The 24,128-nt window shown below is 40.9% G+C and overlaps 1 pseudogene; it reads right to left on the bottom strand.

The window, feature by feature from the left end:
- On the bottom strand, nt 1-24,128 carry LOC113593736 (60S acidic ribosomal protein P1-like; annotated as a pseudogene).

The following is a 24,128-nucleotide window of genomic DNA, read 5'->3' on the forward strand; positions in this document are numbered from 1 at the left end:
TTACAAAATTGCAGGAAGTGTGACAAGACTTAAAAGACAAGACACATTTTTTTTAGAGTTCAGCTTTTCACTGGACAGGTTACAGAAGAGGTTAGTCAAAAAACCAAAGCCCATGTCATCATCACACTCTTCCGATTCTTCTTTCTTTGCTTCCACCTCCTTCTCGCCAGCTGGGGCAGCGGTGGTGGAGGGGGTGGGACCTCCCGCTGGTGCAGCGCCAGCTGCTGGGGCAGGTCCACCAGCCCCTACACTGCAGATGGGGCTCCCGATGTTGACATTGGCCAGGGCCTGCCTTTGCAAACAAGCCTGGCCAGAAAGGTTCAGCATTTACACCTGCTGCTTCAGTGAGGGCGTTGTTATCCTCTGTGACTGTCACTGCATCATGGTACAGGTTGAGGGCTGAGGAGATGCTGGTGAGCTGTGAGAAGGAGGCTATGGGCCGGTGAGCACTGAGCGGGTGCTGCTGGGCACAGTGCTAGTCACCGGATGAAGTGAAGGCCTCACCCCAACACACACTTAGCTTCCCCAGAGAGACCCAGGACCTTAGTGGCAGCTGAGGAAAGGCAAGACATATTTGTTAAATATCTTTGTACAGTATCTTTTTGCTGTGGAGGATTTCCCATCTGAAAATTGGGATTACTTGAGAAAGTGGCATCACTTCTGGTATTATCCATGGATCAAGACAAAGTATTGTGAGATAACGAGGGTACAGAGCCGGCTTCAATTCTGGGCTCTACCATTTGCCAACTGTATGTCTTCAGGCAAATCTCAGCCTCTCTGAACCTCATTTCTTGCTTTCATTGATTAAAAGGGAGTAATAACATTACTTAAGTCTTGAAGTTGTTGTGGTCCTTGAATTGTGCCTCAGCTAGTCAGCATTCAGTAAATATTTATCAAATGGCAAGAGTGGTTAGTAGCATTACAGCTGAATATTTTATTTTGCTTTTCTCTATTTCTTAAATTTTCTACCATAAAATTTTGCTTTTGTAATTAGAAACAAAAACATATTATTTTATTTATTTGTTTGTTTGTTTGTTTAAGAAAGAGAGAGAGAGAATTCCCAAGCAGGCTCATGCTCCACACAGAGCCTGATGCGGGGCTTGAACTCACGACCCTGGGATCATGACCTGAGTCAAAACCAAGAGTCAGCCATTCAACCGACAGAGCCACGCTGGTGCCCCAAAACTTAACTTAAAAAAATTTTTTTTTCAACATTTATTTCTTTTTCAGAGAGAGAGAGAGAGAGAGAGAGAGAGCAGTTGAGGGGCAGAGAGAGAGAGAGACACACACACACACAGAAACCAAGGCAGGCTCCAGGCTCTGAGCTGTCAGCAAAGATCCCGACACAGGGCTTGAACTCACAGAGGCCAAAGTCAGATGCTCAACCGGCTGAACCACCCAGATGCCCCTAAACTTACTCTTTTTTAAAAATGACAGATGCAATTTCTCACATTTTCACATTTGCTCTCCCCACCTTTGTCTCCTTCATGTCCCTTTCTGCTATATATAAAAACGGGTCCTCTCCACACAGCAATATTCAGAAGATGCTATGAGATGTCAGTTATTCTCTATACTCCATCATGGCTTTAAGGGGGTCAGCTCAGTGAGCCCAGACCTGCAGCAAGGCTGAGATCAGTGGTAGTTCAGTGCCATGGTTGCTCTGTTCTCTTCATTACACATCGATCTCCATCCTGCCATTCCCTCAGTCTCTCAGTCTGCTGGATGCTCCTAGCCCCTGCCAGGCCTTAGGGAGCTCCATTTTTTTTTTTTTTTTTTTTTTATTCTACTGGTTTCATTCATTCAGTACCAAGGCCTAGAGACAATGACAAGATGTAGGAGTCAAGCCTCGCATTTGGTCTTTGGAAACCAAGGAGAGTGTGGGTGAGGGTATTAAATAAAGCAAAGTTCTGGCAGAAAACCAGCTTCTAATCTTGAAGTATCCCCTGGTTCTCTTCTTTTCTTTGTAATTTTAGGTTTGTGGGTCCCAGATCTCCATATTTGCCTTCTGGAGCTGCCTTAGCAATAAGAAAAGATATTCATCTTTTTAAAGCTGAATTACACCAGCTCCTGAAACATTCTTGCATCAGGAAGCATAACCAGGGGACTCTGTCACATTTGAAGCTACCTGGTCTGCCCACGCTCTCATGCAGGGGGCTTATTCTCACACAAGGAGGTAGGGGAAGAGCCTAAGGGCCAGGATCTTTCTGAGTGTGTGGCCTTTTCCGGGAGTACAAGGTATGGTTCATCAGCTTCCTCTCAAAAGCCACTCCTGCTTGCTGGTTCCTATTTCAGCAAACATCACTGCCATCCACCCAGCTGCCTAGGTTAGAAATCTACAAGTTGTCCTTCACCACCCCCACCCCCATTTCACACCCCATGTCCAATTACTGCTTTAAGTGGCCCTTGAAGTCATTTGCTTTTCTCCATTTCTGCTGCTAGTTAAGACAACCATGCCCTCCTGCCTCTATAACTGGTATCCCCTAGATAGGATAGTTGTTTGAATGCTTGATAGCCCCAGATGACATCTAGAGAGGATAAGGAACATGTAAAGATCACACAGGCAGTGACAGCAGATTCAGAGGAGAATCCAGGCTTTCTGGTCCCAAGTTAAGCACTGCTGCTGGAAACTATGTGTTCACTATATAGTTGACCTTTCAACAATGAAAGGGTTAGAGCCAACCTCCCACACAATTGAAAATCTGCATATAACTTTTGACTTAAAAATTACTAGTAGCCTAGAGGCCTTGTTGATAGGATAACAATCATTTTTTATACTATGGTATTGTAACTGTACTCTCACAATAAAGTGAACTAGAGAAACAAAAATGTTATTAAAATCACAAAGAAGAGAAAATACATTTATAGTACTATAGTACTCTATTAATTGAAAAAAAAAAACTGCTTGTAAGTGAACCCACACAGCTCAAACCTGTTGTTCTTCAAGGGCCAACTGTATTGTTTTGTTTTGTTATTAGGTTTATTTATTTATTATGAGAGAGAGAGAGAGAGAGCGCGTGCACTTGTGCATGCTGTGAGCAGGGAAGAGACAAAGAGAAAAGGAGAGAGAGAGAGAGATTCCAAGCAGGCTCTGCGCTTGTCAGGGCACAGCTGGGTGTGGGCCTTGAACCCACAAATTGTGAGATCATGACCTGAGCTGAAATCAAGAACCAGACGCTTTACTGACTAAGCCACCCAGACCCCCAAGGGTCAACTGTATTGTATTGAGATCTTGATTGGTGCTAGACAGATTAAATCATTGTCTCCCTCTGGGGTTTCTCCAGTGTCACCTCCAGGGGTGACTTCCCATGTTGGATTATGGTTTTCAGCCTAATTTATGTCCACATCACTCCTGTACATTCTCAACTGCAGATAGAGTAGGGCATTTCTTAGAGCCCTGCCAGCCCTCTCATTCCAGCATTCTACAAGTTGGCTTCTGCATGGGCTACTCACAAATAGCTTGTGAGCTAGTGAGGCCAACAGAAAATACACACATTGAAGCACTTCTCCCAAGGAAAAGATTCTATGTGAGTGCAACATTTAAAACACAAAGTGGAAGGACGCCTGGGTGGCTCAGTCGGTTAAGCTTCCAACTTTGGCTCAGGTCATGATCTCATGGTTCGTGGGTTCGAGCCCTGTGTCGGGCTCTGTGCTGACAGCTCGGAACCTGGAGCCTGCTTCAGATTCTATGTCTCCGTCTCTATCTGTCCCTCCCCTGCTTATGCTCGCTCTCTCTCTCTCTCAAAAAAATAAACATTAAAAAAAAACCCACACCAATAAATAGAAATGCTTCCCTCTAGCATTTCCATATAGGAAAGGGGAACAGGAAAGGTGATCTGGTTCAGCTTTCATTCCTAGCACACTCCATAACTTCTTGTGAAGTCAATGCTCAGAGCATGATAGGTTCCCCAGTGTGCCCAGGATTCCAACTGATTCATTTAACACAGGTTACTAAAGGTATACTATGTGCCAGACATGGTGCTGGGTGCACGGAACACAACGCTGTATCACATAGACAAATATCCTGCTTTAGGGGACCTTATAGGCTAATGGAATCTGACCTAAGCTATTACCTAATTTTCTTTTAAATATATTCTTACCTGGATATCATCTTTACAAATTTCAAATACATGATTATAGAATCATAATATTCTAGGAGATAAGAAGGAGATATTCATTTAGCCTAGTGTCTTTCTCCCCTTAGCCAATGCTTAAATCCCTTTTACAATATCATTGTCAAATGATCATGTGGTCATTTGCCAACAGTGGGATTCACTACCTCCAAGGTGATCTATTTCTAAACAGCACAAGGAGTTACAATGTTCTTCCCTATATCAAACCAAAATTGGTTTCCCTAAAGTTTGCAGTGCATTCTGGCCATTGGGCCTACACACTCAGTCTCTTCTGCTCTGAGTCGGCCTTGGGTATGAAAGTATGGTTACTATGTCCCCAAGGCATTCTCTTCTCCAGACCAAACATCTCCATTTCCCCATAAATACGGTTTCAAACTTCTTCTCTGGTCAGATGGCCAACAGAGCTACTTCTTCGCATTCTGTGAAAGCATGAAAAGCATCTTACATAAACAATATTATTCGCCTTGATTCTGCCATGTTAAGCTCAGAGATCATGTGACCATAAAGCAAATTTCTTCCAACCCTGCAATACTGCATCTCATCCATAATTCTGCAGATAGATTTGAAACAAGCAGGCCAACTTTATTATTCACAAACCAGAGCAATACTATTGAGCTGTCAGGATTGTTGTATTAAAAGTGATAATGAATGTTAAATATTTCAACAAATATTGATGTAACACCCATCATGTACTGGACGCTCTGCTAGACTCTGAGTATAATACAGTCCTGACGATGATAGGGAAGACCTTTACCTTTATGGAGCTTACAGCCTAGAGACTGAATATGAGCAGCTCTCCAAAGGCCATATGGTTTAACCTGAAGCCAAGCTCAAACTCTCCTAGAAGGCGGTTTGAGTTCTCCCTTCCACTGACCTAAGCTAGAAGCTCAAAAATGGTAACACTGTTATGATTATCATCATAATGAACATAGATATAACCACATTAATGCCAATAAAACCTTTGGGTGTTATAATTTCCTTATGAGAATAATGCTTTTAGAAAGAGCAAAAACCATTCATTTCTTATGAATAATAACCATTATATCTCAGATTGTCTCATTTTCTCCTCCTAGAAACCACATATTTCCTATAAATCAAGGAGTTTTATAATAAATGATCTGAGTTAGCTTCCACACAGTGACTGTTTATTCAAATCTGGATTACTTGAGCAAACCGAATGAGAGATTCTACAGTGCAGAACAGCTTCATCAAGGAAGGTGCAGCTGCACTTACAGGTACAAAGCCAGACCCCCTTCCCCCTTCCATCTGTCTGCTGGAGCGATTATCCTGTCTGTAAAGTCGTCTTCAGCCATCTTCTTACCCAGCACGCTATGCATGACAGGGTGTGCTTCCAACATCAAAGAGGCTTTCAGTTTTTCCAAAAGCTGTGTCTTCAATTCCTTATTTTATATCATAATTTTTTCAGCCTTTGGTCAAGCAGCTGATAGAAATGGAAGAGTTATTTATTGTAAAACATATAGTCACTGCATATTTAAAACCACTGATCTTCCTGTTTCTCTGTTACCATCAGATAATCCACCATCTTGGGTGGGGTGAACATGAAACCACCACATAATATCTCACCAGGGGAGGGGAGTGACCACAGGATGTCATCATCTGTGTCAGAAGAGTGGCAAATATTTAGCAAATATCTCACATTTGCATATCTAAGAAGTGCTCCACGTCAACACCATACTGCTGAAATAAGAGTTAAAATCTTTTTCATTAAGCCTCCTCCACTGACCCTATATGCTGACAAGATTTTTTTTAGTACTATTTATGTTTTGGTGTGTTAATCATACTAATATTTATAGTTACTAATACTTGTTATCTACAATTAGCCTAGCATCCTGCTTGGCATGTACTTTATCTCGGTTAATCCTTACAGCAATCTTTTGAGGTAAGAATCTCCTCTTTTTTCATGTGAAAAACTGATTCAGAGAGGGTAGGTGGCTTGCTCAGGATAATTTAATTAATAAGTACAAGTGCTAGGCCCAGTAGAGTGCTCATGTCCTACTCCCTTAACCCACCACCCCAAACACACGAATCCCAATCCAGAGTAGAGGGTGCCACGCTCAGAGCGTCCTTCCTTGCCTACTTGTTCACTCCCTCCCATTGTTTGTGTCCTTTTCTATCCCCTGCATAGCATTTCAGTTCCTGCAAGGGAAAGAGAAGTCATTAATCTTTGTGTTCCTCTCCAGAGACCACAGCATAGTAGCTCTCAATAAGTACATTTTAAGTGAAAACACACGCAATGCTATCACTAGAACTCCTGACTCCTACTTCAAAATTACAGAAAGGCTTGGGAATGCAAGCTGGTGCAGCCACTCTGGAAAACAGTATGGAGGTTCCTCAAAAAACTAAAAATAGAACTACCCTAAGACCCAGCAATTGCACTACTAGGCATTTATCCATGGGATATAGGTGTGCTGTTTCGAAGAGACACATGCACCCCCATGTTTATAACAGCACTATCCACAATAGCCAAAGTATGGAAAGAGCCCAAATGTCCATTGATGGGTGAATGGATAAAGAAGATGTGGTATATATATATGTGTGTATATATATGTGTATATATATATGTGGTATATATATATGTACATATACATATACATGGTATATGTGGTATATATATGTACATAATATGCACACACACACATATATATATATATATATATATATATATATATATATACACACAATGGAGTATTACTCGGCAATCAAAAAGAATAAAATCTTGCCATTTGCAACTACATGGATGGAACTGGAGGGTATTATGCTGAGTGAAATTAGTCATAGAAAGGCAAAAATCATATGACTTCACTCATATGAGGACTTTATTTTTTTTTTAATTTTTTTTTCAACGTTTTTTATTTATTTTTGGGACAGAGAGAGACAGAGCATGAACGGGGGAGGGGCAGAGAGAGAGGGAGACACAGAATCGGAAACAGGCTCCAGGCTCTGAGCCATCAGCCCAGAGCCCGACACGGGGCTCGAACTCACGGACCGCGAGATCGTGACCTGGCTGAAGTCGGACGCTTAACCGACTGCGCCACCCAGGCGCCCCAATATGAGGACTTTAAAAGACAAAAGTGATGAACATAAGGGAAGGGAAACAAAAATAATATAAAAACAGGGAAGGGGACAAAGCATAAGAGACTCATAAATATGGAGAACAAACAGAGGGTTATTGGAGGGGTTGTGGGAGGGGGGATGGGCTAAATGGGTAAGGGGCATTAAGGAATCTAATCCTGAAATCATTGTTGCACTATACTCTAATTAATTTGGGTGTAAAATTAAAATTAAAAAATAAAATTAAAAAATAAATTTAAAAAATAAAATAAGTTTAATTAGTGTAGGTGCTACATTTATTTTAGTTTTAATGTATTATTCAAAGTAATTACATGTCAAATGATATGGAGTTTATATATTAAAATTATTTTTGATATGGGGAAGCTTTATTATTTTAAAATTAAAAACAGATTGATCATTAGATTAAAATATTATTATGAAACAATTTTTTGCGAAATCTTAAATGTTTTATAATTCCAAAAATCATTTGATTGTCAACAAGTTGCTTATTATTGGATTTACTTCACCTTTTGTAAGTTTGTTGATAATCAATTTGTGTTTAGATGGGAGTAATTCTATTATGTCTCAATTTTTCATGCATTTTACTTAATATTTTAAACTACATTGTTGATTTACGGCTCTAGGATGAAACTGACCTAGGTTTATGTCACAATGTATTTATAAGAGAGGGAAAATATTTTCATCAATGCAAAGGGTATTGTAGTGGGACTAATAATAATAAAATACCCAGTAAGTAGCATCAAATCAAATCAAATCAAATCAAATTGCTCAGGGTAAAAAAAAAAATTACAGAAAGGCTTTCATTTTGAAATTAATAATGAATCAAAGCATCTTATTGAGCCTGTGTGATAGTAGCCATAGTGACTAAACAATAAAACTGCGTTTTTTATTGCAGCTCCAAACTGCACATCCTTCAGCTGTCTGAAGCCACTTGAGAGGATAAAATCCTCTCATCCTTAGTGTGATCCTCAAAAGTAGTTGAGCAGAGACATGGATGGAAGAATTTGCTGCTCTGCACAAATAAAGAAGTTTCCCCACACTTATAAGAAACTGGTGGGACTCATTGTGCAGAACACATGGGAGGAAAGCTCTCCCCTTTATCCAGGGTTGGCCTCACTTGGAACAGTTGCAGATTGAGAAACAGAGTTCTTGGCATTGATATTTAAGACTCTGACACCTGAAAGTCATCATTCCAGTTGGAATGGGAGCAACATGGAACAAATAGGTGTACAGGGATCAGCAAGCCAGGAAAGAAAGACTGACATGGCAATAACAACTCTCCACATTTATAGAGTGCTTCCTGTGTCCCGGGTGCTTACTTACATTATTTGTGTTAATGCTTACAACGGTCTAAGGGTAGGTTCACTTTAAAGATGTAGAAATGAAGCTTGGAGGAGTTAAGTAACTTGCTAAGTCTTCTTTGTAGGTAAGTATAGAGCTGAAAGAATTGAACTCAAGTCTCTATGACTCCAAAGTCTAAACTCTCAACCATTCGTGCTAATCATTAACTGCACTTGCCTAACCATTGAATCTGTTCTTGGTGACCAATAATAGAGGCTAAATACTAGACACACTGCATTTTATTTATTGCTTTATTTAAAGCTAAATGTATAGTTCTCATTCTGTAAGATGAATGCTGTCATCCTCAATCTTTTAGCTGTCAACATAATCCCAGGCTACCAACCTTCTCTAAATAAAATACAGGGACATCTGGACTCAGTGTCTTCAAACTGACAATTTTACTGAAGAAACTGATGCCCAGAGTGGGCAGACCAGATAAGCACCAGCCGTTACAGACTTGAGTCTGATGAAAAATACTACTTATTTCACTTACATTTGTAGACTGTATTATGGCTACCAGGCAAGTCATATGTATTATTTTATTTGATCCTATGGAAAATTATGAGGAAGGTAAGGTAAGTAATATTATCTCTATTATACAGAAGGTGAGAAGACATGCCCAGAATGATTATCTTACTAAGTTCTGGTCTTGAGACTCCAAATCCCCAATAAATGAATTAGCTCTTTTAACCCTTCAGTAATATAGATGGAACTGTGCTCAAATATTGACTCTACCACACATCCCTCTGAGTTTTCAGTTTTCTCCTCTGTCAACTAGGAGATGAGAATGTCTGCCTCACAAGATGGTGAAACTAGATGAAGTAATGTAGGTAAAGCCATTTCAATAAAGTAGTGAACAGAACAGATGCAGATCCTGTTCTCATGGGCCTTCTAATCTGGAGTTAGGAGGCAGGGAGTGAAAAACAAACATTCAATGATTACACACTTAACGGTCAAGTTACAATGATCATTAGTGTTATAAAGGGGAGAGATAGAACACCATGCAAGTATACCATAGAGTGAGCCTGCTGTGCGGCTGAGGGAAGGTCTCCCTGGGCAGTGACAGTTAAGCTGAGACCTGAAGGATGAGTGGCAGTTAGTGAGGCGGTGGGGGTGGGGGGTGGGTACAAAGGGTGTTCCAGGCATAAGGAGCTGATTACCGATGAAGAAGCTTGGTGACCTTGAGAATCAAAGAAATGACTTCTGTAGCTGGAGTGTAAGGAGCCCCAGGAAGAATGATGCAAACGGGTGCTGGAGAAATAGGCAAACTCCAGGCCATGTGGAGCCTCGCATGACAAATTAAAATTTTGAACTTTAACCTAAGAGCAATGAGAAATGATCAAAGGGCTTTAGACAAGAGGCAACATTAAATTTGAGCTTTAAAAAGTCCATTTCTGGGGTGCCTGGGTGACTCAGTCGGTTGAGTGTTGGATTCTTAATTTCAGCTAAGGTCATGATCCCAGGGTCGTGGGATCTAGCCTCATATCCAGTTCTGCACTGAGTGTGGGGCCTGCTTAAGATTCTCTCTCTCTCTCTCTCTGTCTCTCTTTCTCTCTCTTTCTCTCTCTCTCTCACCTTCTGCCCCTCTACTCCACTTGCACTATTTCTCTAAAATTAAAAAAAAAAATTTTTAAGTTCAGTTCCAAACTAGGGGAAGTCGGGATCTTTTTAAAATCTTTCCTTTCTTTTTTTATTTTTCTTCATTAAAAAAATTTTTTTTAATGTTTGTCTTTGAGAGACAGAGACAGACAGAGTGTGAGCAGGAGAGCGGCCAAGAGAGAGGGAGACACAGAATCCGAAGTAGGCTCCAGGCTCTGAGCTATCAGCACAGAGCCCAATGTGGGACCCGAACCCATAAACGGTGAGATCATGACCTGAGCCGAAGTTGGAAGCTTAAATGACCGAGCCACTCAGGCACCCCTCCTTTCTTGTTTTAAATAAACACTTCTTTAGTACCCCTTATATTGCAACAGTGATGTAGACTGCGTGTTTGAAATACAAAAAGAAAAGACTTAGACCTGGGCAAGTACCAGCTCTTCCCTTTACTACTTTCAGGATCTAGGACAAGTCACCTCAAAGACTATCTCTGCTCTTGCCACCTAACATGGTTTCTTCTCTTTCTAAGAAAAGTTAACCTCCAAATCTTAAAAGTGCATTGAGAAACAGTGTACACATTTCTGGGAAGCTCATTTATTTATTGTTTTTGTTAAACATTTATTAAGCATCAAGCATGTGCCCAGCATCATATTGGGTACTGGGGGTACAGAGATGGATAAGATAGAGACCCTGCACTTTAAGAACTCACAGTTTGGGATAGAGGTAGGCGAGACAAATAAATAAGTAATCATTATGTTGTACACCTGAAACTAGTGTAACGTTGTATGTCAACTATGCTCCAATTTTTTAAAATTTTTATTTCTTATTTTTTTAAGTTTATTTTTTTATTTATTTTGAGAGAGAGAGGGAGATAGAGAACCAGCAGGGGAGGGCCAGAGAGAGAGGGAGACAGAATCCCAAGCAGGCTCCACACTGACAGTGTAGAGCCCGATAAGCAGCTCAAAGTCACGAACCATGAGATCATGACCTAAGTTGAAGTCAAGAGTTGGACGCTTAACCAACTGAGCCACCCAGGCTCCCAAATTTTAAAAATTTTAATGAAATAAAGAGAAGTGGAAGAAAATATATACATGCATATGTAAAAAGTAGTGACAATAAAGTAGGATCTACTACAAGAGAATAAGCAAGGAAGGAGTTATTCTCAAGAGCCTAGAGTCAGGGGAAATTTTTAGTAGAGGTGATAAGCACATAGCATGTGCTTAATACATGTGGAGTAGTAATACATGTTGAACGAAAAGTTTGAGCTGAGTCTTTTTTCTCCAGCTTTATTGATATATAATTGACATATAACATGTGTGAGCTTAAAATGTACCATGTGTTGATTTGACACACTTATATAGTACAAATAATTACCACCTTAACATTATTAAGCTGAATCTTAAAGGATGAGGGGAAGCTTACTAGGCACAATAAGAGAAGTGGGAAATGAACAAGCTCCAAGATACCAAAAAGTGGCTTTTTCAGATTTATCAGCAGTCAACTGGATAGGTTGAAAAGGAGAGATTGTAGGTGAGAAGACCAAGTGAAAACCTGGGGGCAATTAATCCAGGTGAAAGGTGCAGAGGACTTGATGTTCACTCAGCAGTAATGGTGGCTGTTTTCTTAGCCCTAAGTTTTACTTGGTAGTACAGCATGGCTTGTAAGTGTTGATACATCTCCTGATGAATGGATGTCTGTTCCCCTTCACAAGGGTAGAGACCATGTCACCTATTGAAATCCTTATAGCACCTAATGCTATGCTTTCTACCCCATGTGCACCCATCAAAAGTTGAATTGATGGGGCACCTGGGTGGCTCAGTCAGTTAAACGTTGGACTCTTGATTTTGGCTCAGGTCATGATCTCATGGTTCGTAAGATCAAGCCACGCATCAGGTCCTGCACTGACAGCATGGAGCCTGCTTGGGATTCTCTCTCTCTCCCTCCATCCCTGCCCCTTTCTCCTCTGCCCTCAAAATAAATAAATAAACAACAAAAAAAGTTGGGTTGACAGTTGGATTCACTGAGCTGTGGTGGGAGTGGAGCAGCTGGAACAAGAGAAGTAGGGGAGGACACCCCATCTGCCCCACACCATAGGCATTCTTCCCTCATGTAAGGCAGCATCTTAAACTCAGCCAAACCTACTTATTGTTTTTCCCCCAAAGCCTGGTATGTCCTTTCTCTTGTTCAGTTGCCTCCATCCACTCTAGCTAGCCGCGTGTCTGGTTCTGCACTGAGCATGAAGCCTGCTTGGGATTCTTTCTTTCTCTGCCCCTCTTCCCCACTTGTGCACTCTCTCAAAAATAAAAAAATAAAACATTTTTTAAATGAACTATACTTTTTCCTCCAGGATCTTCAAAAGATCCTCTCATTCATACGTAGAAAGAAGTCAGTGATCCTAAGATTCAACAATGCCCCTTCTCTGAATCTCCCCTAAAGACACACTCACACATGTACACAAAGAAGCTTATATAAATGTATTCTCTATAAGAGACAAAAAGTGGAAGTACCCTAAAAGTCAATTGATACAACACATGCTAAATAAACTACGTTCTATTCATGACACAAAATACCATACAACAGCTTAAATGAGCGAAGTAGATCTATAGCATTAATACAGAAAGCACTCCAAAATTGATTGTTTAAGTGAGAAAGGCAATTTGAAGAATGATAGGTCTTATATTATACCATTGGTGTGAAAAATAACCACGAATGAACCAACAACTTGGAATAGTAATTTATTTTTTATAGCTACATATATATGTACTAAATGCATAAAAAATGGTCTGGGAGAATATATACAAAACTGGTAGCAGTGATTACCTCTGGGAAGGTGGGATGGGAATCAGGACTGGGAATGATGGCCCAAAAATGTTTTCTGTATTTAAATATTTGTCACAAGTGTAATAGCACATTTATGATTTAATGAAAGAATTTTTTAAGGTAAGAAAATCAGTAAGGATATGCAGTACTATTTTTAATAGTGAGAAGTTTGGACTACCTAAATATCCAGCAATGGAAATATTATTAAATCAGTCATGGTACAATCCATATGGCAGAATTTAATAAAAATGTTCATTTTTATGTTCACAGATGTAAAGAAGTTAGTGATTTATAGTTCTATGTAAAAGAAACTAGATACTGGGGCACCTGGGTGTCTCAGTCAGTTAAGGATCTGACTTCTGATCCCAGCTCAGGTCTCAATCTCAGGGTCATGAGTTCAAGCCCCGTGCTGGGTTCCACACGTGTTGGGCGTGAAGCCTAGACAGAAAGAAAAGAAAAGAAAAAAAGGAGAGGAAGGAAGAAATGGAACTAGATACTAATTATGTTCTGAATTATCCCATTTTTGTTAACAAATGCATACACAAAAAAGTTTGAGATAATTTTTTATAAAACGTTTATAGTAGTTGTGGGTCTGGTTGTGTTTTCTTTTGCTTCTTTATATCCTATTTTTTCTATAACGAATATACATGTAATAAGAAAAATTCCATTTTAAAAAATGTAAATGAAATGAGGAAAACTGAACTGGATGAAAGGTAAGAGGAGGAAATGCATAATGGTGGATGGGGATAAGAAAGTAGGGAAAAGATGTTTGAAGATTTTTTAAAAGAGATTTTTATTTTCCAGAGAGTTAAGGGGAAAAATATTTTTGTTCTCTGAGTTTTTCAGTATACTTTCCAAGCCATCAAGTTCCTAAATATAACCAAAGATGATGATTTTACAAGCAAGCCAATATAAACATAGTAGATGTTTGTGTTTCTACATTAACAACATGGCATTGGAGCTGCAAAAGTTCTTTCGAATTCCTATATTTTATTTTTCTAAAAAAACAAGTCCCCTTTTAAAATATAACACACCCCCACCCCATTGGGGCTTTAAATTTCAAGAAAAGGCAGAGCAAGATAGCATTTAGAACTGAGGACAAAGATGGGTGGAGGAGCAGGAGGGAGGTGGGAGGTTAAGCATTTGGGCAGGAAGAGGAGGAGGAAGACTTTTGCAGAGCCTTACCTAAAAGTAGTTCTACCCAGACTTTAATGTGTATTTGGATCATCTAGGGATCTGGGGAAAGTGCAGTTCTGGGGTGAGACTCCCAGGTGAGGCCCATGCTACTGGTTCATGGACAGCTTTGAGGCCTGAGAGTCATAGAATTTGCCCTTCCACCCTGGGTGACCTGCACTTCACATTGGCTTCTTTCTTTCTAACCTAACACTGTTTTTGTCAGTACGCCAAATAACAGAAACCTTTCAGAAAGTCATCTTACCGTCTACAAGGTGCACTTTATGGCCCTGTGCATGGAAGTGAGTAAAATGAGAAACAGAAGGGGGAATGGGCAGGAGCCCCTGATACACAAATGTTATTTGTTATAAAGGGTGTGGTATTATGGAAAAAGCCCTGCACTGGTTGTCAGAAGAAGTGGTTTCATTAACCAGCTGTGTTTCTTTGTGCCAGTCATTTCTCTCCGGTTCTGCATTTCCTTTTCTGTCAAAAGAATTGGTCTACATGGCTTCTAAAATCTTTTGAGCTCTGACACTTGAGGAGTCTATAAAGGAGAGCCCATATCAACAGGAGGGAAGAAAAGAAAGATGTGCCTCCATGCACATCGCTGCCAAGGATCCTGTACATGTGGTATTATAATGGAAGAATTTTCCCCTAGTCTGCCCAGATGCAGAAATGTTGGAGTGAGAGACTGGGAAACTTGCCTAGTATGAAATTCTAGTACCCTGACTTCCTGGTTTTGGCAATTTAGAGTCTTGGGAATCTGTCCCAGGCTCTGTAAAGTAAGACAGACCATGAAAACAGGCCCTCTAAGAACTTCAATGTGGCTCTGGCAGCTTTCAGATTCAAAGGTCCTCAATCCTTGGGGCACCCTCAGGTTTCACCTCATTCCCCAACACTGATCAGCAGCCAAATTCTGAAGCCACTTGAGCCCAAAGGCCCAGCCAAATGGCCCTACTGCCTTCCTGTTTGTGAAAGCCTCCAATTCCCAGCCTGTGGCCAAATCCAATTTTCATAGCAACTCAACCCTTCCCCCAAGATCACCCTCCAGACCCGAGTCTCCCAGATGCTGTGGACTCTATCTGGGCCTGTCGCAGCCAAGCCTAAGGGAATGGAACAGTCCAGATGGTAACACTTCTTTCTCTATATTTAAGATAGTCCTACCCTCAAAGTGGGGATCGCCCCGAGCTTGATAAGCACAGGGAGGGAAAGGGGCCTGCTGTGGTGAGATTACCCAGACTCTGGAGAAATCTCCCACGGCTCCACCTCACACCTCAGCAGACCTGCACTTCTCACCTTGTTACTTACTCACAGGCCTATGACTATTCTAGCAAAGTCATCAGTAAACATGCTAGCTTTAGGCAGTTTCCTATGGCTTCTGGGCAGTCAGCCTCCATCCTTGTTTCTGAGACCCCATCCCCCAGCAGACACCCACTCAGGGCATGGCCTCCTGAGGCATCCATTTGGGATGCAGGGACCCTGTGGGCTGCAGAAGGAGTTATTTTTCCCTGTAGCCCCAGCCTAGGCTGAATGATGGGGCTGGCTAGTACAAAGACTGCTTTTTATAATGTTGGTCCTTGGTATTTTTGGTGTCTGGAGAGAGCTTCCTTTCCTCCCACAGGTAATTAGTAGCATAGGAGCATTTCCCTTTCCTCAACAGAAAGTCTGTTCCCACCCCTGGGGCCAGGCAGAAGGGACAGCAGGTGTGGCTAAGTACTCCCTGAGGTTAACCTCAAACTTAAACTTAGAGCCATACTTGATTAGAAGCAAAGTGAAATGCAGGGTTAGCTTCCATTGGGACAGGGTCAGCAAGTGGACACAGGTCCCTGGCAAGCCAGGGTTTGCCAGGATATTGTTTTCTAGCCTCTCAATCAGGTGAGGGGACAGGAGAAGGGGGTGGGGAACCAATGTGTGTTTGACACGTTTGTGAATTGTTCCTATAACAAAGGCTGTTTAAAAAAAAAAACAACAGAGTGGAGCTTTATATATTTGAATGACAAGCACACAGAGGGACCTATTGTCACAAGGAAAAATTGCATGAGTAATTGTGCATGACTTCAGTCTTCCTAGTTGAAATGTTAGGCATGTTAAGGATGATTGTGGACATTCCAGTGTTTTCAGTGTGGGGAAGAGGGAGGAAGGACCTCCTGGGAGGTGAGGAGGCAGGTTGTCTAGCAAGGTAGGGGAAACAGGAACCTAAAAAGCTCTTCCTCCACTTTTCCTTGCTGGTTCCCATTCTTCCTCTACCTAATTAAGGTACCACCTCCTACAGGAAGGCTTTCTGCCCCTACCTCCTACTGTCACCTCCCACTTTTGGTGCTTTGAATAGGTATCTACTGTCCTATCATTATTTATGAGACTATGATACTATTAATAGTTTGTAGAGCAGTGAACATGGACTCCGAGATTGGACTCCACCACTTCCTAAATGTATAACTTTGGCCAAATACTTAATCTTTCTTGTCTCAGTTTCCTCATCTATAAATGGGAGTAATACCTAACTTCTAGGGTTGTTATGAGGATTAAACATGTTAATACATATAAGGCACATAGAACAGTGCCTGACATATACTATGCACTCAATAAATATTAGCAATTATTATTTTTATCTGTAGCCCCAGTGGTTAACACAATTTGTAATATATCATGGAGCAGTGGTTTTTTCAACCTTCACAGGTAGTTTTATTATGCAGCCAAAGTCATAGGAGCTCAATTAATGTTTGTCGAATAGATGAACCACATGGGATCAGAACAAACCAGCCCAAGTGACTCCGTCCTTAGGAATGTCAAGGCATGATTCTGTCTCCTTCAGAAAGTTTGTTATTCCTGAGGCAGGCTTCCAGAGAATAATATGACAGTGAATGTAATGGAATACATAAAAGTACATAATTCTAGTCATCTCAGCATATCATTCTATTGAAGAAATAGAAAACTAATAAGCTAAGGTTGATATTAGAGATTGATAGGTATTTCCTATTATGTTGTCTTCTGTTTATGCAGACCTATTGCTTAGAGAGTTGACATAACAACTCCAGCCAGAGCTGAACTTTGACCTTTCCTTTTACTCCAGTTTTACTTTTGACTTGCAACCAAGTTTTTCATTCAGTGGACATAATAAAACATTTAAAGACCTCAAATAAAACATTTCTACCACTATAATGTGCAGTTGCAATATGTTGCTATCATGATATATTGTAATTAGTTGCTTTATTTAGCTGGTTTACAAATTAAAAAAAAAGTTTTTTTCAATGTTTATTTATTTTTGAGAGACAGAGAGAGATGGAGTGTGAGTAGGGAAGGGGCAGAGAGAGAGGGAGACACAGAATTCAAAGCAGGCTCCGGGCTCTGAGCTGTCAGCACAGATCCCAATGCAGGGCCCAAACCCACGAACTGTGGGATCATGACCTGGGCCGAAGTCAGATGCCCAACCGACTGAGCCACCCAGGTGACTCAGTTGGTTTACAAATTTCAACTGACTGTTGCTTGTAAAACATGAAGTCAGGTACCTTCACAATAGCCAGGGCCCTTCCTCTCAAGGCACATATATATTAATGGGGGGAATAAAGATAAACACACTGAAAACTAGAGAAAACAAATATAACAAACATTTAAATACTATGTAATAGTATAAAGTGGGCTTGGAGTCAGATTTAGGTCTATTTCTTATCAGCTATCTGACTTCAATTAATTTAGCTAACCTTCCTGAATTTCAGCTTCCTCCTCGACCAAATGTGTATTTGGACCAAATGCCTACATCACAGGATTGTTGTGAGGTTTCAAAGTGATAGTATACATAAGTGAAATGAAATTATTTTAATGAACAAAGAGCTGTGTTCCAACAACTTTGTTATCAGCAATTTCATTATAAGGAGGAGAGATCATATGGAAAAGGAGGAAGCAAATCAAAATGGAGAACTAAGCATGAGCATATACCCACCCTCCCACCATGAATCAAAAGATAGCTTTTAAAATCAGTGAGTCTCTACCAACACCAGCAAACAAGAGAGAAGGCAGAAATTATGATAAAAATCTGGCTAGAAAGCAGTTAGGATCAGACTGATAGAGAATTCAGGACAGAGTATTAACATACTCCAAAACACTTTTAAGGTAAATTTCTTTGAAGGTAGGGGCAGAGAATCTCTCAGCTCAGAGGAAGCAAATAGAAAGAATTGGGAGTTATGAAGTGCTCATCAGGGTTATTCATCTTTAAAATGACCCATAAATAACGGACCTCTCTCCTCTTCCCTCTATTTCAGGGAGCTGTAGGTGAGGGGTAGGGGTCAGGATGGTGAGATAAAACACAAAGCTTTACTCAAAGAAAGAAAGTCCCCTCTCTGGGGAGGGCATCTGCTGGTGTATAAAGGGCCTGTGAGAAAAGCAGGGCTTGAGGTAACCCTTTCCAACTTCACAGACACAGAGAAAGGAAAAAGGGAAAGCTGTTCCTGCCCAGCCTGTCAACTGGGGTTTTGTCTAAGTAAAGGCCTCCTTATTTTGGCAACTGGGGATGGGTAAAGGACGAAGTGGGGAGGAGGGTGGTCCCCAAGCCTGCCTCTCTGCCTGCTCCCAGCACCTTACTGGGAAGTCTGCGGTCAAAATGTCCTACTCACAGGGTCCCAAGTAACCCTCCATTTACCAAAGGGAAGTGGAGGGGAAACGAACAGATCAAAACTGGAGGGAAAACTTACCAAAATACCTGCTAATTAACTCATCCTTCAAACATAAATATGATGAAAAACCAAGGATCACCAGATATTTGAGGAAATTCAACAGCTCTAAAGGAAAGGTTTAAGATCAACAAATGGAAAGCCAATCCCAGACAAAAGACAGATAAAGGAACAGAAAAGAGCATTTGAAAAATTCTAAATATCGTCATCCTTCAAAAGAGCCCTGAGGATGTTGCAGCAGGGTCTATGAAAAAGAAACAAACAACAAACAAACAAGAAATGAAAAATTATGATAGTAAAATTTAAAAAGCAATAGATGAGATGAATAATAAAATGGATATGGCAAAAACTGAGGATGTTAACCAGAAGCTGAGTGTCAGGAAACCTGCAGAAACTATCAAGAGTGGAAAATCTGACAGAAAAATTAAGAGACTACTATGGACTGAATTGTGTTCCCCTCAAATTCATATGTTGAAGCCCTGAACTCAATGTGACTGTATCTGGAGATAGGCCCTGTGAAGAGGTGATAAAGGTTAAATGAGGTCAATTCAATAATTCAGTAGAGCTGGTGACCTTATACGAAGAGGAAGAAACAACAGAGCTATCTCTCTGCCATGTGAGGACATAGCAAGGGCACAGCCAGAAGGCAGCTGTCTCCAAGCCAGGAAGAAAGCCCTCACTGGAAACCAAATTGGCCAGCACCTTGATCTTAGCCTCCAAAGCTGTGAGAAAATAAATTTCTGTTGTGTAAGCCACTGAGTATATGGTATTTGGTTATGACAGCCCAAGCAGAATAATCCAGAGACACAAAGCATTGATTCAGAAGTGCCTCCTTTCATTCAGGAGAAATGCCAGGAAAGAACCGAGAATTGGTGGGGAAGAGATCCACAAAGAAATAATAAAAGAAAATTTCCCCAACCCAAAGAAAGACTCAAGACTTCATAGGGCCTGCTAAGTGTCAGACAAGGGACATTTTAAAAGATGCTTGCTTAGACAGATACTAGGGATGTTTCAGAGCCAAAAGGACAAAGAGAAAACTCTAAAAGTTTTCAAAGAAGTAAAACAGGTTACCTACAAGGAACAAAAATAAATTGGCTTTCACACTTCTGAAAGGTCACTCTGAATGCTGGGCAGTAAAGTAGTAACTTCAAACTTTGAAAGAAAATAATTTTGACCTAGAATTATGTATTATGCTAGCTAGCCAAACTAGCTTTCAAATGAGGGAGAAAAAAAAAGACTTTTTTTTTTTACCTTCCAGGTTGTCAAAAATGAGTAAACTTGATGAAATCCAGCACTAGCAAGGTTTTAGGGAAGATGGCCCTCTCAAACTCCATGGGAGTGTCAACTGATACAGCTACTTTTGACAGAGTAAGTTGGAAATACATATAAAATTTTTTCTTTTCCAGCTATGTAACCTGGAGAAAAGCTTGTGCAAATGCACAAGAGGCTTGTATGCACAATGAGGTCAGTAGTATAGATCCTGGAGTCAGAGTGCTATGGTTCAAATCCCAGCTCAGCCACTTATTAGTTATAGGACTTTGGGTGAGATTACCTTAGTGCCTCTGCAGTGAAATGAGGATGATAATATGTAGTCCCTACTTCATAGGGTTTGTTCTGAGAATTGAGTGAGTTACTTACATGCAAAGTGCCTAGAACAGATCTTTGTATAGACTAAGCATTTGATAAAAAATGAGTATTACTATTAAGTATCATATATAGATATTACTGTCATCTAAGGACATTAGACAGTAGATTGCGTCCAATTTCATGCCACTGGAAATAAGTGATGCTGTGGTGTTTGATGTGGCATAATATTTAAAGACCTAATATCTATCAAGAGGAGGATGGTACAACCATACTATGGGATACTATGCAGCTGCTAATAAAAAAGTGGCAGAATTATACTAATTCTATGTGCTCACATGGAAAGATCCCAAGGACATATTGCTAAACGAAGGTGAGGGAGAAAATGCAAATTGTAGAACAATATATATAGATTATCCCATTTAAAAATACATGAATGTACATGGACCACCTGGGTGGTTCAGTCAGTTGAGTGTCCAACTCTTGGTTTCGGCTCAGGTCATAATCCCAGAGTCATGAGATTGAACCCCACATCGGGCTCTAAACTGAGCATGGAGCCTGCTTGGGATTTTCTCTCTGTCTTCCTCTGCCTCTCTTCCCTGCTCATGCTCTCTCATTCTAACTAAATAAATAAATAAATAAATAAATAAATAAATAAATAAATAAGACACATTAATGTACATATTGGACATATGAACAGTGGCCTACCACAGTAGGGCAAAGAAGGGAGAGCTGTCTGTCCTGAGTGTAGGCAATAAGAGGATATATCAACTGAGAATAACTTAAAACAATAATTTTAGGCAATAACATGAAAACAATAGTAAATGATAAAATCTAATGGTCTGCTTTTTAAAAAAATTTTTAATGTTTATTTATTTTTGAGAAAGAGAGAGAGACAAAGTGGGCAGAGAGAGGGAGACACAGAATCTGAAGCAGGCTTCAGGCAACTGAGCTGTCAGCACAGAGCCTGATGTGGGGCTCAAATTCACCAACTGCGAGATCATGACCTGAGCCAAAGTCAGCCACTTAACCACCTGAGCCACCCAGGCGCCCCTACTTGATCTGTGTCTTATTATTACCATGAACAGTGAAAACAAACGTCAGTGATAAAATACTACTTCTGCCAGAGCAGTCTGCTCCTTCTGGCTCCCACCCCGTAATTCTGGACACTCCTGCATCTTCCTAAGTGCATAGAAAAACTTATAGCAGAAAGTTAGCGTACTGACTAGATAGGGGGATAATTTACAGAAGGAAGTGGGGTTAAGTGAGGTTGTATGAGCAGGATTTTTACTCTTCACTCACTACTCATTTAAATTTTTTTTTGCGAAGAATGTATTTATTTATAGTTTACACTTGTATAGTTAACACTTTTTTAATATGAAAAAAATAACATGGTAGGCAAAGGAGTTATTATAGGAAGTCAGGAAAATGGAGTCCAATGATAGCCTATAACCATTCCTCCAAATATTTTAGATTATAGAATATGGGTTAGGTATGGTGACTGCATTTTCAGAACTAAAAGTTAGAAGCCAGTGTCTGCCAAAGAATTTTTGATACAACTTCTGAGTAGGAGAGGCAGCCTGGGACATCCAATTTGTATGCCAATGTAATGGAATTTCTGGGACCATCTGATGGTTTATTATTACAAATAAACTGTCTGAAACCAGGCCTGTCCATAAATCCCTAATCCTGCTCCATTTTTAGATACTATTGGAACTGAACTCCTCCTGATATGATATCAGCTTAGAGCCTAGCATTCAGCCTGCTTTACCCTGACTCCCCCAAGTTCAAGGCCTTGAAGACTCTGCTCCCCCTGAGATCTGCCATAGCACAGACAGAGCACTCCTAACTTCTCTGTTGCCGCAACAGCATCCCCAGGCACGCTGTTTGCTCTCACCTGAGCAGGCAGGTGTTTTCCTGACTCTGTCAGTCTCCCCAGGTTCCCTACTGGCCTCCCTAACCCCAGCCCAGTTATCTTCTGTGTCCCTTACACTCTCCACTATCCCTCCCACCCTCCTCACCCCACCCCTTGTATGTAGCTGAGCCAGCCTGGCCTGGGCTACTGATCCCAGTCCTACTGATACTACCACAGACAGTCCCAGGCACAGGGTAAGCTGAGGCAGTGGAAATGAAATGGCTGGGTACAGAAAGGAAGAGAGTGATAGACCCAGAGAAACAGGAAAGTTTGTCGGGAAACCAGACTGACGCGGACTGAGTAGAAAAGAGAAGTTACAGCAGGACTCACAGAACATCTTGGGGCCAGTTAAGGAAGTGGGAGAGGAATACGAACTAAGTATACACAGCAATTCTAGTTCTAAGTATCGAGAAGGATGTCAAGGTCAGTACATGGATATTCACCACTGACAAGGACCAAATGAAAAGCCCCATTGGGCCCCTGGGTATTCTGGGGGAAACAGGGAAAGAACATGCATCAGGAAGATGTGCTCCCACCCTGGCTGTGTGACATCAAGAAAGTTCCTTAATCCCCTGAGCTTTATCTGTAAGTTGGGGTCTTTCTGAATATTAAATGGATTCTAGTAAGTAAAGCTCTCAGGCCGGCATTTAATAAATCTGAATTTCTTTCTCTTTCCATCCAAATGTTGATGGTAATGATGAAAACTTACCACAGCCTCTCACTAGCCACTCTATCCTCAGTGTGAGCAGTGGACACACTAAGTAATAGTGAATTGTGATAGCTACATTGACTGAGGGTGTATTATTTGCAAGCTTTATTCTAAACTCTTTGCAGCATTACTCCAATCCCCACAGCCCTATGAGGTAGATAACATTATTATTCCTGGTTCACAAATGAGAAAGTTAAGGCTCAAAGAAATAATTCACCCAACATACATAGCTAATAAGAAGCAGAGCCAGGATGAAAATCCATCTCTAAGTGTAAGACTCATGCTCTTTACCGCTGAGCTATATTTCTTACCGATGTAAGGCAGAAAGTAGAGAAAAGCTTAAACAAGTAAGGATCCTATCAAAGGCATTGATGAAGATCAGTAGGAGGGTTCGTTATCCTGTTTCCCTGTGTGGAAGCAGCTGCTGTAGGAAATTTCCCAGACGGTTCCCATTGGACCATGGGGCCCAGGAGAAATCCTAGTGCTGAAATGAAGTCATAACCCCCTGCCCAACTGTCAGAGATGGGTGAATGCATCTGAAAGCAAGCAGATCACATATGCAACCAGAACAAATAAAGCTGTAGGCAAGGGCTTTGCCTCATGTTCCAAAAGTATCTTGTAATAAAGAATGTGGTAATGAGTCCAAACAGAAGAGTGATGAGTTGGCAAGCAGTCTGGAACAAGCCAAGTTAAAGTTTGTCTATGTGTCTACAGCTCTGTCCACTCTGAATGTAAATGCTCTGGTCCTGTAGGCAGAAAGCCCTGGGATGACAAGGGTCTTAAGAAGATGCTGCCTGGGGAAGGTCAAATCACCAAACAAGTAAAAGAAATGACTACTGTTGATTTAATAATGCCAATGATATTAGAGGGTTTTGTTAATGCTGCAGTCACTACCGCCACTTCATTTATTCACTCACTCATGTATTTATCCAGGAAACATTTATAAAGAGCCCACTCTGTTCCAGGCCCTGTGCTGGGTGCTGGGACATGATAAGGAGCCCCCAGGAACTTACAGGGTAGTCAGGAGATGGTTGAAAACGGGCTCTTCCAACACAATCAGGTAAAAGCTCTGCCGTCAGTGAGGGCCTGCCACATGCAACCAT

Source organism: Acinonyx jubatus, chromosome D1, assembly GCF_027475565.1.
Source record: "Acinonyx jubatus isolate Ajub_Pintada_27869175 chromosome D1, VMU_Ajub_asm_v1.0, whole genome shotgun sequence".
In the NCBI taxonomy this organism is placed as follows: domain Eukaryota; kingdom Metazoa; phylum Chordata; class Mammalia; order Carnivora; family Felidae; genus Acinonyx; species Acinonyx jubatus.